General features: G+C 43.1%; 1 protein-coding gene across 1 annotated transcript in view; it reads left to right on the top strand.

The window, feature by feature from the left end:
• Window positions 1-655: 655 nt before the first annotated feature.
• The window catches only part of MLYCD (malonyl-CoA decarboxylase), a 78,381-nt gene continuing 65,030 nt past the window's right edge, over window positions 656-14,006 (top strand). Inside the window, exon 1 of the mRNA XM_068119789.2 lies at window positions 656-848. The gene's annotated coding sequence lies outside the window, so the exon portion shown is untranslated. The remainder of the gene's footprint in view (window positions 849-14,006) is intronic.

Raw genomic sequence — 14,006 nt, 5'->3', positions numbered from 1 at the left:
CAAAAACTTATCCTCCTCCCTTCACAATTCTCAAATTATTCTTGGTCTGCTTTAACATACATACACACACATACACAATCATACCTACACACATACATGTACATACTCATACATACGCACACATATGCATACATACACATACATACACAATCATAATACACTCATACACACACATAGGCACATATACACACATCCACATAGATACACACATATATACACATACACACTCATACACACACATTGGCACATACACAATTTCACACACCTTACACGAGCGCACACATCTTACACGAGTACACTAACCTTACAGACCTTACATACGAGTATGCACACACATCTTAGACTTTTCACAAGCGTACATACATACATACACACAAACACACACACTCACACACATACATACACACAAACACACACACACAAACATAAATGCACACACACTCTCCCCCACACACATGCACACACATACACACACATACACACACACTTTTGCGTGCAAATGGCACTTTTCTTTTGTTTGATATTGCTTTTGGAATGTTGCACTTCAATCCTATTTACCTTATTCGACGTTCAAATCACTTTGGACTTTGTAACCGAGTTGCGTGTCCTTTACCTTTGTTGTACAATTTTGCATTTTCTGTTCGTGTTATTCGTTGATCTTGCAGAGGTTTGAAATACAATGCTGAAAAGGTCATAAGTCATGTCGTATACCAATAGTATTGCTTGACTTGTGCCGTGTGGATTGAAAAGATGATGTGCGAAGCTGATGTCCTTACAGTTTGGAGATCGGTCCGTGTTGCAGTCATTATGCGTTTTCATCCAAATGCCTTCAAATACTGAGAGCAACGGTGAGACTGAATTGGACAGCGAACATGCTACCTTGTTGTTATTAATTATCTTTTTGTATTCTCACATTTGTGGGTTTAAATGTACATTTCGGCTATTGTTGCTGTTGCTATTATTTTTATGATGAGGATCATTGACTGTCTGTGCACAATTTATTTTCTTTAAATCTGTCCCAGGCCTCAGTTGGAGTGTGACTGGTGGCTGGGTTGTCGTTCACAATGAAAAGTACAATAAAAGTGGAAATGATTTGTTGTTCTGGAACATTGTTTTGGCAGAAAAGAAAAATAATACCGATATTTATCTCTTCGCTTTTTGAAAAAAAAAATGGGGGGATATTGCAATCAGCTCCGTCCATTTGTCTATCCGTCAGTCCGTTTGTCCGTCACGCTATCTCCTCCTAAACAGTTGTGCAGCAACTTACCAAAAGTTGGTATCGTTATGATCACCACACGGTATGAAGGTGCAAGAGCAGTATCATTTTTGACCCCACCGCCTGGGGCAGGATCCAAACGTCAAGTACAGTATCAAAAAATGAAATTACGGGCACATTTTGTTTTTTAACATTTTGTAATGAAACTTTGGATATGCAATCAACATTGGGGGACAGACACATCATTTGACCCCGGTTTGGTGCATTGCCAAAGGGGATGGGGACTTAGGGTCACATCCCTCACAGGGGTCAAAACATTAAAAATAAATTTAATTCAAAATGTGATATTGGGTCATTCCTGATGGGACTATATGCCATCCTTCAACTTTGCTTATAGGTGGTAAACGTCGGGATTTTCAACTTGCGATGTTTTTGCGACTCTGCTCTAGTTAACTTTGAACTCCTTCAACATGAATTGTTAAATGGCTGGAAAATAATTACATTATTATGTATATGTATATATATATATATATGTATATGTATGTATGTATATATATATATATATATATATATATATATATATATATATATATATATATATACATACATACACACACACACACATACACATATATACATATATACATACATATATACATATACATATTGTCGTGTTCCTGGTAATTAAAATCTTTCCAAGTAACGGATAGCCGAACAAACTGTTACTCCGAGGCGTTCAATCAAAAATACAGCGGAGAATACGCGTGGGGGAGCAAGAGGGAGGGGGGAAACCGGAGCTTACCTTCACGATCCCACCGGCAGCCCTCAAACCTGTAATAAATAAACTCACACGAAACGGAATTAAAACAGGTTATATTAAAACAGGTTTATTTAATAAAATACCCGGTAACAAAGAAAATGCACGATAAATAAAACTAAAATCCTAAACGGGACGTCCCCACAAACAGACTCGAAAACAGACGATGGGATGACTTAATTGGAAAATAAAAACGTGTTATTTAGTAGAGGACTTAGCTCAAATCGGCTGATGTGTCTCGCCAGGAATCGTCACGCCCCACGCGCAATCCGGACGCGGCTTCTGCCTTGGGGGGAAGTGCGCCCAGTACGTCCTCGTTCACTAGGCCGCGCTCATGGGCGTGATGTAGGCCTCCCTTGCGAAGCAAACGAGCAGGCGTGCAGGTCGCTCCTCCAGCCGTGCCTGTCTTTGTCGCCGTCCTCGCGTGTGAAACTGCAGCCCTCGGTCTGCAGCTCTGCCTCTGCACGACCACCAGCAAGGTCCCGGAACACGGCCGTCCACGATGAGCTTCCCCGTGCAGAGAGCAAGCACCACCGTCCATTTTAACATCCAGTACGAGAAGGGAGCAAGAGAGAGAAAATGTCTGCCAGAGCGTTCTTTTATCACATAGGCTCTGACGTCATCCGTACCTGCTTCACCAATCAGCATGTGCCACCTCTTTGTAGTCCATCTTTGGTCCTATCAGCAAGTCCCATCTTATCCGGGTTTGTGCCAATCAAATCCCGCCCAATCACAGCTCCTCGGGGCGTGGCCTCACATATTTTTCGTCCTGTATGCTTCCAAAGTCTGGGTAATCCACGGTAGGGCGTGATCTGAGTTTCCGGTGGTTTTATTAATTAGTGGTGTAGTTATTGGGCGATTGTTGGCTCGTGCCTAGTGCGGTGTCATAAGGAACGAAGGAATAGATATTACAGAGGTATTGACACACAGGGGATGAATTAACATAATCCCTAAACTAATTAACATGACCCCACCCAGGGGTGGATCCAGGAATTTCAAGACGGGGGGGGGGGGGGGGGGGGGTTCAAGAAACAAAAGCGCTGAGGGAGGGGGGCTGGTTAAGGAGGGGTCTGGGCATCCTCCCCCAGGAAATTTTTAAAAATTGATCGTCAGAAACGGCATTTTGTGCGTTCTTGGAAGTTTCTGCAGTTCCTTGTGTTCTTCCCTGGTCCAACAGTTCAACAGATTAGCCATGACCAATGGTCAGATAGAGGAACTGGTGAAACGACTTGCCCAACTCTTCCTTCTGCTATAAATTGATGAATTGTGTGTGTGTGTCTGTGGTGTGCATGCGTGTGGCATGTTTTTTGTGTAGTTCTACTGGAGCTTTCTGATATGGAATTTCTGATTTGTGTAGTTCTTGTGAAATGATTGTTATGATCTCCTGAGTTAATTAGGCTAATTAACTACAAATAATCCAGAAGAATTCCTATGTTTCTAAACGCATGCCATGTTAAGGTGTATAGAGTAGTTTTAATAGGTGCTGGTTAAAGCCTGGCACAGCCATGCGCCAAGGTTGTGAAGCTCAAGGCAGGGGTTCTCCCCACAAAAGAGATCAAATAGGACAGCGGAATGTGAATTATTTTATTAATGGTAAATTATGCTATTTTGGAATAGACGGCGCTTGTGTTTCCAAATGAAAATGTCACACACATCATGTGGGGATATGGTGAAGTCATGGTTTATGTTCATGAGGGCCAGAGATGCCATCCGACTTTCTCCCATGGAATTTCTTAGGTAGGTCTTCAGACGACGCAGGCAAGAAAATGAACGTTGGGCCTCACAGGAGCCCACAGGGAGGGTGCATCCAATATGGAGTAGGACTTTGATGGATGGAAATTCGTCTCCATATACTGCACAGAAACAATCCATGAATGTGCTTGGAAGCGTGCTGTTGGGCTTCCTTCTCCAAAACATCTACCAGTCTCTAAGCTCATTTATCAGTCCTGCTGGATGTTCCATGTCATTTCCAACGCAATAGCTTCTGATGTAGGGCTGGAATGTCGCAGGTATCGGCGATTATTGCAGATGACATCAGCAAAAACAGATCACTACCGTCCCGATTTTCAGCACAGAATCAGGTGTCCATTTCCTGGCTGAGGTGGTCGAGAAATGGAATGCACATGTTTCTGAGGTAGAAGAGTAAGGGAGTATTGGCGGCAGTGTTTGGACGATGGATTTGTCGTTTTACAACTCTCGGCATTGTGACATCACCTCCTACAGATTCTATCATGGCCTCAGCGTGATCGAACCACAGAGAAAATTCAGTTTCAACATTTGACCGTAGTTGAGTGAGTGCGTCCTTCTTGTCGTCAATCATAGAGTATGCCTCCAGCACATCCATGCCGTTGCGTTGAAGAGGGGGGGGGGGCGCACCCCCTGCATCCCTCTCCCCCCTGGATCCGCCACAGGCCACCCCTCATGATAGGAATGAAGGTACACCTTACACGACATCCCGGTCTACCGGATCCCTCCTTATCGTACATAGAGGTGGTTCTTCTTCTTCACGACAGTCAGAGCACACTAATCTATACATTCCACCTGGTTCTCAGGTAATCATTGTCTACCCCCTACAAACGTAACAATATATATATATATATGGATATAATATATATCTATATATTTATGTATATGTATACGTCTATACGTCTATACGTATATACATATATATATATATATATATATATATATATATATATATATATATATATATATATATATATATATATATATATATATATATACATTACCGGTCAAAAGTTTTAGAACACCTGTTTTTCCAGTTTTTATTGAAATTTATGCAGTTTATTGTCTCAATGTACTCTGAAATTAAACATAGAACAAATAAACAATTGGAGATAAAAAAGAAATCATAGAAACATTTTGTTTAACAAAATTTAATTTTAATTTTTGACTCAGCAAAGTAGCCACCTTTTGCAGATATAACCTCCGAACACACTCGTGGCATTCTTTCTGCAATGTAAATCAAATATTGTTCGGGAAGTTCTTCCCAACACTGTTGCAGAAGTTCCCACAAATGTGTTGCACTTGTAGGTTGTTTTGCTTTCACCCTTCAGTCCAGTTCATCCTAAACCAGCTCGATGGGGTTTAAGTCTGGAGACTGTGCTGGCCATTCCATGATTTGAAACCTACCGTCTTGTTCTTTTCCTCGAAGGTAGTTTTGACATAGCCTGGAGGTGTGTTTAGGGTGACGTGTTTAGGGTGACATAGCCTGGAGGTGTTATAGTTTAACTTCCTCCACAACAGCAGTCCATGATATCCACACTCATTTCTCGAGATCACATAACAACGTATTTCTACCTTTCACTTGCACATCATACCCTATGAATACACTACGGTGGGCCAAATTTCTGAAATGGTATTGATAGAGCAGTGAAGGCAGTCATCTATCTGTAAGTGGTTTTAAGTTGGTGTTAGGGTTAGCTCTGATCTATTCTCTGATCTGAACTCTGATCGTGTTAGTGGGGCAGCTTCGCACCGAATTTCAAAGGGATGGGGACATGCCGGATAAAAGCACCAAAATTTTATCAGGCAATCTTCAGGGTCCCAGCTATGATTCTATAACCGGCGCCAAGCGATACGACCACTCTTATGTGAAATGTTTTATTATTTGTGAAATTATTTTTGAAAATTTTGGAAAAAAAATTTCTGGGGGGTTTTTGGAAAAGAAATGTTTTTTTTGCAGAAATGAGAATCTTTTCCGAACATTTTGGTGTAATTGTTTTTAAAATCGAACTTCTAGAAGTATTTTAAAACAATATTTTGAAAATTAGGTGTCTCGGGTGCATTTCCTCAATTTGGAAATGGTTCTTGCAGAGTTTTGTGGTTCTTGCACAAGGATACCAATGAGGTCTGACTTCTTTCCTTGGCGCAGTTTTCCTCTTTCAGATAGAGAAGGGGGGTGCGGATGATTTTCATGCTGGAAGAAGGTTCCCATATCTGTATCCCTGTTCTGAACAACTATGTACAGACGAGAGAACAGGGACACATCATCTTTCAACAGGGAAACATCCTCTGACTGCTTCCTCTTCCCCTTGGATGGTGACCTGAAGAGAGGCAATGAGTTCCTCTTCACAGGCTCATGGATGGATTGCCTTCGTTCAGTGATGATAGCCTTGTTGTAGCTGTCGTACTGAGCCTTTCCCACTTCTATGGTATGCACAGTGTTGGCCACAGATTCTTCAATCACATGCCGCATGTCGAGTGCAATCAGCTCGCTTCCTTCATCTAGGAACGGGTTGCTCATCTCGTTGATAACTTAAATAAGGCCCAGTGTTTGCTCGTGAAATGTCTTCTGCGCAGACAGACCTTCTTCGTGGTGCTGGCGTTCATCTTCTGAGATGGCAGTGTACTCCCGCTCAAACTCAGTGAGAATGCGTGCCTGCTCAGGTCCGGCGATCATCCACTTCTTGAAGGCTGGTGGGTTTTCAGTCAGGCCGACTGCTCCTCCAGGGCCCTTCACAAGCTCATTATTTTGTTCATGGGCTTGGTCGATCGGAATGCTGGAGAACCTTCTGGCTGTCTTCTGAACAACCCTCTGGCTGGCTTCTGGCTGCCTCTGACAATAAACTCCTCTTCGATTGTTGGAGGGAGGCTCTCCATGTCGCGGATGTGGATCGGGACCCATCTGGCATAATTATGGTGGTCAAGTGCGAAGAACCATGGTGCCAGGGCTTTCAGAGACTCGACATACAGGGGAAAGTCTCTTTCTCTGTGAGTGCGAACGAAGGTGAGTCCCAGGAGCTCAATCCTCAGGATGGTGTCCCAGTACTGAAAGGTTGGACTCTTCGTGAGCATGCTTTGTTTCCAGTCCTCTTCTGTCCTATCTTCAGTTGCTGCACCAGCAGCTCCCTTCAGGTCGGCATCATTTTGCAGCTTGGAGAGTGCCAGAGCGCTGACTTGGTGGGCATGCCTGGTTCTCGTCAGGTGTGATGCCTTCAGGAAGGATTCAGCTGTGCCAGCAGAGGCTATGCCTGCCTGGTTTATTGCTGTCGTCCATCCAGATCCGTCTAGGTAGTCTCCAAGTGTCTTCCACACCGCCATCTCCAGGTGGAGTCCGCCGAACATGACAACATACTGGTCTTCACCGTGTGTGGTAGGCCAGTGCCACTGAATGAACTTGGCAAGCGCATACAGCAGAGCATTTATTGCTATTATTGGAATCTGTCCAGGGTTCAGGAACTGTGTAGATTCACGGATGACATCCATTCCATGCTTGATCATTGCAGGTGTGGCTGCCTTCTCATTGAAGAGAGGCAGAAGTTGAGTGATGGCAGCTTCTACTTCTTGAGCAGGACTTCTTCCTGGGCGGACCAGGCTATACAATCTCCCTTGACCACCTCTTCTTTTGCCATGCAACATATAGCAGATATAATTTCAACATATAGCAGATTTAATATAATATGCATGTAATTAAATACAAATATATAAATGTCTATAGTGCATGCATCTTGCTGTTCGGATCGTTTGGCGCCGGTTCTAGAATTGAAGCTTAGATGCTGAGGAATTGCACCCGAGACACCTAATTTTCAAATATTGTTTTAAAATACTTCTAGATGTTCGATTTTAAAAACAATTACACCAAAATGTTCGGAAAAGATTCTCATTTCTGCAATAAAAACATTTCTTTTCCAAAAACCAAAAAAAAAAAAAATTCCAAGAATTTTCCAAGAAATTTTCCAAATTGAGGAAATGCACCCGAGACACCTAATTGTCAAATATTGTTTTAAAATACTTCTAGATGTTCGATTTTAAAAACAATTACACCAAAATGTTCGGAAAAGATTCTCATTTCTGCAATAAAAACATTTCTTTTCCCAAAACCCCAAAAAAAAAATTTCACAAAATTTTCAAAAAAGAATTTCACAAATAATTAAATTTTTTAAATAAGAGTGGTCGTATCGCTTGGCGCCGGTTATAGAATCATAGCTGGGACCCTGAAGATTGCCTGATAAAATTTTGGTGCTTTTATCCAGCTTGTCCCCATCCACTACCTAAGCTGCCTAGCTATGTTTATTTTCTTACGTACGGATTTGTTGTTACCCCACGCACTCGATTCAAAAAAGCTGGTTTAAGCAATTATTGGTTCAAGTCTGCCGAATCAGCTCCTGATCGGCAGTTTATGATCAAAAAACAACATTTAAATTTAAAGTTATATTTTGAACACAAATAGGAAGACAAATTTGCCGTTTAATGGTATTTTGGTTCTCAATTTGTCCCAATTGCACATGCACAAGAGGAGTGAGATTATATATTTTTTACTCTGTCTGCCTGCCTGGCGGTCAAACAAAATAGGAAGTCACTTCAAACAGGAAATCTACTGTTTTTCAGGACGTTATAAGGGACACAAACAATCGGCATGAAAAACAAATGTAAAGTGTTAGATTAGGTGGTGCAATAGACTGCATAGAAATGGCAGGAAATTCTGGAATTTATTTATTGTTCCGACTTTTACAAACTTTATTTTATTTCAATCAAATGATATACTTGAACACTGTATGACACAAACTGCCCTCTAAATACTTCCAAGTACCTCCAGTTTTGCAATATTTGGACATGTTCTATAGGATGGTGTATAAGAGTAGAGACTGCTTCGAAAGTGCTAAACTTACAGATTTAAAAAATAAAAAGATCTTTAAAATCATTATTTCATTAGAATTGAAGAATAGATTTGAACATTGCATGTGTTCTATGAACTCTCTTGTTACCCTCGCCTGAGGAGAGGGCATTGCATTTGAGTCAGTTATATACTTGCCTACAGGTCACAATTTGAAACCGATCTTCAGGAAACTTCACCAAATGGTAGAGTTCGTGGTCCGACAAAATCCTATATATTTTTGAGGTCAAAAGGTCAACCACTTTTTTTCAAATTTCTAAAATCCTCAATTTTAATCCGATTGACTTTAAATTTGAATATGATTTACATATCGGCTAACTGAATTCAACCACTAACTATTTTTGAGATCAGCATAGCCCAAAAGGTCAACATAGGCCAAAGGTCAACCACTTTTTTTGAAAATTCTAAAATCCTCAATTTTCATCTGATTGACTTGAAATTTGAATAGGATTTACATATCGGCTAACTGAATTCAACCACCAACTAATTTTTGACATCAGCGCAGGTCAAAAGGTCAACATAGTGATACGTGCTCCTCCCTGACCCCCTGGTCACGGCGTACCTCCGAGCCCCGAGAGGAGTCACGGCAGAAAACTGTGTTATTCTGTATGTCAAAGATCAATGGAGAAGCCAACCCAATTGTTACTCACAAACAAATACTGTATTAAGATCACACAAGAATAACGGTACAACAACAATAGTAATCAAAAGTACAATCAATATCCTATGATGGTACCATCAGTTTTGTAATATATAACTCACTGCGCTCCAAGTGAGTGAACCAAGAACATTCCCAAGGTCGCTTATTCCCAGCTCCAAGCCAAAGTTGATGTGCTCCAGCGATCGCCAGAACGATGTCCCATCGACACCAGAATCCCATTCGGATGGCAAGAACAGTCCCACTGCCAACGCAGGGCACAGGCACCCTCAAGGCGACTGGGAAATCCAAAGGCGCCTTCCAGGCGACTGAGAGATCACACCCTCGGGTATGGACGAATTAACCTTCAAAAAGCCACATCACACACACGCCCCAGATCGACGTCTGAATGCGGTGAAAATGGTCGAAAAGAGACGAAACCGTGAGCGAAGCACAAGTCCTGCGCGAGTTAAAATGGCCGACGGCCGTACTCGAGACGTAACGGCAGTCAAATGATTCTCTTCGGAATCGATTGCAAAACCTGACACAGGTTAATCTGTCACAGCGATAACCACTCTGTCGCAGGAATGCCTTTCCTGGGAAACCCGAAATTTCGCTAGTGACTGTTGTTCACCAACGTTCGCTCCAGACTGCACATAGCTCGGCTCCTTCTTGTCCAACTCACTCGCTCCGCCCTCTTTTCTTCTTCTACCTCTTCGTCGTCAGGTTCCCGATCCGGTTTCCTGTTTCTTTTATCATTAACTTTTTTACCTTTTGAAAACAGTTCATGAACAATAAACCTTTTGAAAAGAGGGCGGAGCTACGCAGCATTTAGTGCATCAAACTCTTCCTAACTTTCATAATAATCACGGTTGGAGCGCTTGTCGCTGTAGTCACGTGAATAGCAGTCTCCTTCTCGGCCACTACCCTGATAATCATCCCTTCGGGAGCTGCCGTAAATCTGGGAGCCTCCAATGTAATCTCGATTGCGGCCACCACCAAAACTACCACTCCCACCCCGGGAGCCATAGCCACCCCTGAAACTACCTCCACGTTTTCCTCCTCTGTAGCCCTCTCGACGCCCATGGCCTGCCTTCTCTACTATTAAGGTCCGACCATCCAAATCCTTACCATTCATATCCTTTTCTGCATATTTTGGCATCCTTTGTGTTTTCAAACGTGACAAAGCCAAACCCTCTTGACTTTTGCATCTCCCTGTCTTTTATCAGCCGCACTTCCAAGAGTGGTCCATATTGGCCGAAGACAGAGTCCAGAACAACTTCCCTTGTTTTGAAGTTCAGTCCACCTAACAAAGAGCTTGCAAACATTGCCTCCATCCATGACTTGTGTGTGCTGACACTTAGTTTTTGGGTACTTCATAAGACGTGCCTGTGCAAAGCGTGACGTCAGTACCTTCCTCTTCTCTTCAGAGCGCTTCCTACCCATAGTACGAGTCGCGGCACAGGATGGAAAGATACCCGGAATCTTCTGCTCTAACTGTGCAGTGTTATTTTCCATGCTAGGCTTTTCAACAAACATCGGGTTCCCAGAAACTTGACCACCGGCCAAATCATTCCCGATAACAAAAGATATTCCCTCTACAGGTAGAGTGGCTTGTAAACCTACGGTGACCGGTCCTGACACCAAATCAGACTTTAAATGGATGACATGAAGTAGAGCTTTAACATAGCCACCAACTCCCTGTAAAAGAACACTAACACCAGTTGCCGTCTTCTCTGACAATGGCAAAATGCCTTCAAGCATCAAAGATTGATGTGCTCCTGTGTCCCTCAATACCCTACAGGTCTCTGGTTAGTCAAGTCTCCATCCAGTGACACAAACCCCTCTGAAATAAAAGGTTTGTAACCCTCTTGAACAAGGTCGTTCTGTGATGCCGTAACTTTGACATGGGAACCTTCACAACGCACTGTCCTCCAAGGACGATTTCTCGCATTTGCCAATGCATTCGGAGTTGTACTAGTCTGACTCTGCTCCTGATTTTTCCTTTTCAGGGCGTAACATTGGGACATCAAATGTCCAGTTTTCTTGCAAAAAGCGCAAGTAGGCCCGGAGGAAAAACTCGTGGTCTGCCTCGAGCCCCCCGGAAGATAAGTCTGTCTTGGAACTGTAGTCTTCTGATCGCTAAAAGTCGCGGTATCAGATTTGTCCTCATAGTCATCTCTAGGTCGCCCCCATGAATATTCGTTCTCCGCACCGGGTGTACCATAACTCCCCAGGCGAACTCTAGGCAGGAAGTTAGGTGTGTGGAACCCCATCCTGTGTGTCAAGGCATAGTCATCTGCCACGGTGGCTGCCTCATACAACTCTGGTACCTTCTTTTCATCCAGATGTACTTTAATGTCCGCGTGGACACACTGTTTGAATTCCTCCACCAAGATCAATTGTCGCAACAGGTTGAAGTCTTTCCCAACCCCCTTCGAATCACACCACCGATCAAACATGGTTTCCTTCATTCTGGCAAACTCCACATGGGTCTCACTCTCCGTCTTCCTGGCATTCCGAAATTTTTGCCGGTAAGCTTCAGGAACCAATTCATAGGCTTTGAGAATGGCTTTCTTCACTTATTCATAATCTGTACATTTGTCAATCGGTAAAGCCGAAAATATATCTTGAGCTTTACCCACCAGACCACTTTGCACTAACATAGTCCAGGACCCCACAGGCCATTTTAGCATTTGAGCCACTTTCTCAAAGTGTACAAAAAACTTGGCTACCTCCTTTTTATTGAAGGGTGGAACCAGCCTCACATGTCTACCAACAAACATCCCAGGTGTTCTGACTCGTTGTCGAACCAGCCGGCATGGATGCTACCTCTCCCCGTTCTCCCATTAATTCCAACTCCTTGAGTTTAACTTCCTTCTGATACTCCATGTCACGTTCCTTTAACTCCCTTTCGGCTCTCCTCTCCTCTGCTCTTTCCTTTTCTCTTCTTTCTTCGAGTTCCCTTTCAGTTCTCCTTTCCTCTGCTCTTCTCTCCTCCAGTTCACTTGCAGCTCTCCTTTCCTCTGCTCTTCTCTCCTCTGCTTTCCTTTCCTCTGCTTTTAACCTTTCCTGGCTCTGCAGTTGCATCTCCATTTTCCGGAGCTCCACATTTTCTTTTTCCTCAGGTAACCTATCCAAGGCTACCTCTGTCTATGTTCCTTTTCCCACCAGAGATTCTGCCACCAATGTCTGCATCGCTGCTTTCTTCATATTAACTCGGACCTCCAAGTTAAAATGTCTGGCCAATATCAAGAGTTCCGACCTTTTTAACGCATGGAACTGTGCCTCATTAGGGGACGCCGCAAACTGTTCTGCGTCAAACACCATGGTGATTATCAGTTAACACCTGTTAACCTTCACACAAAAAATTTCCAATTTTTTTGAAAAATTTGGGAATGTTAGAAAAAAATTCCAAATTTGGGAATTTTGGGAACGTTAGGGAATTCTATCCCGGACGATTTATCAGGGAATTTAATCCCGGACTGGCCCCTAATTTCTGTTACGTGCTCCTCCCCGACCCCTTGGTCCTGGTACCTCCGAGCCCCGGGAGGAGTCACGGCAGAAAAATGTGTTATTCTGTATGTCAAAGATCAATGGAGAAGCCACCCCAATTGTTACTCACAAACAAATACTGTATTAAGATCACACAAGAATAACGGTACAACAATAATAGTAATCAAAAGTACAATCAATATCCTATGATGGTACCATCAGTTTTGTAATATATAACTCACTGCGCTCCAAGTGAGTGAACCAAGAACATTCCCAAGGTCTCTTATTCCCGGCTCCAAGCCAAAATTGATGTGCTCCAGCGATCGCCAGAACGATGTCCCATCGAGACCAGAATCCCGTTCGGATGGCAAGAACAGTCCCGCTGCCAACGCGGGGCACAGGCGCCCTCAAGGCAACTGGGAAATCCAAAGGCGCCCTCCAGGCGACTGAGAGATCACACCCTCGGGTATGGACGAATTAACCTTCAAAAAGCCACGTCACACACACGCCCCAGATCGACGTCTGAATGCGGTGAAAATGGTCGAAAAGAGACGAAACCGTGAGCGAAGCGCAAGTCCTGTGCGAGTCAAAATGGCCGATGGCCGTACTCAAGACGTAACGGCAGTCCAATGATTCTCTTCGGAATCGATTGCAAAACCACTCTGTCGCAGGAATCACTTTCCTGGGAAACCCGAAAGTTCGCTAGTGACTGTTGTTCGCCAACGTTCGCTCCAGACCGCACATAGCTCGGCTCCTTCTTGTCCGACTCACTCACTCCGCCCTCTTTTCTTCTTCTTCCTCTTCGTCGTCCGGTTCCCGATCTGGTTTCCTGTTTCTTTTAACATTAACTTTTTTACGTTTTGAAAACAGTTCATGAACAATACACCTTTTTGAAAACAATAATAGTACATGGAATCAGAAAATATTTGCAGTGGATGCATACCACCACAACGGAAGTGACGAATCCATAACAATAGGCCAAAGGTCAACCACTCTTTTTGAATTTCTAAGAGCCTCAATTTTCATCTGATTGACTTGAAATTTGAATTGGATTTTCATATCAGCTAACTGAATTCAACCACCAATTATTTGTAAGGTCAAAAAGATGTGAGGTCTATTGAGTGCCATTCTGCTTTGTTCTTTGTTCATTCTGTTCTGTTTTGCCATGTGTCGCTCTACGAGTGATTTTTCATCTGTCTGTCTG

The sequence above is a fragment of the Myxine glutinosa genome, chromosome 6, assembly GCF_964187855.1.
Source record: "Myxine glutinosa chromosome 6, kmMyxGlut1.1, whole genome shotgun sequence".
Taxonomy (NCBI): domain Eukaryota; kingdom Metazoa; phylum Chordata; class Myxini; order Myxiniformes; family Myxinidae; genus Myxine; species Myxine glutinosa.
Note: the sequence above shows the minus strand (reverse complement) of the source record. Positions and strands in the feature narration are given on the sequence as shown.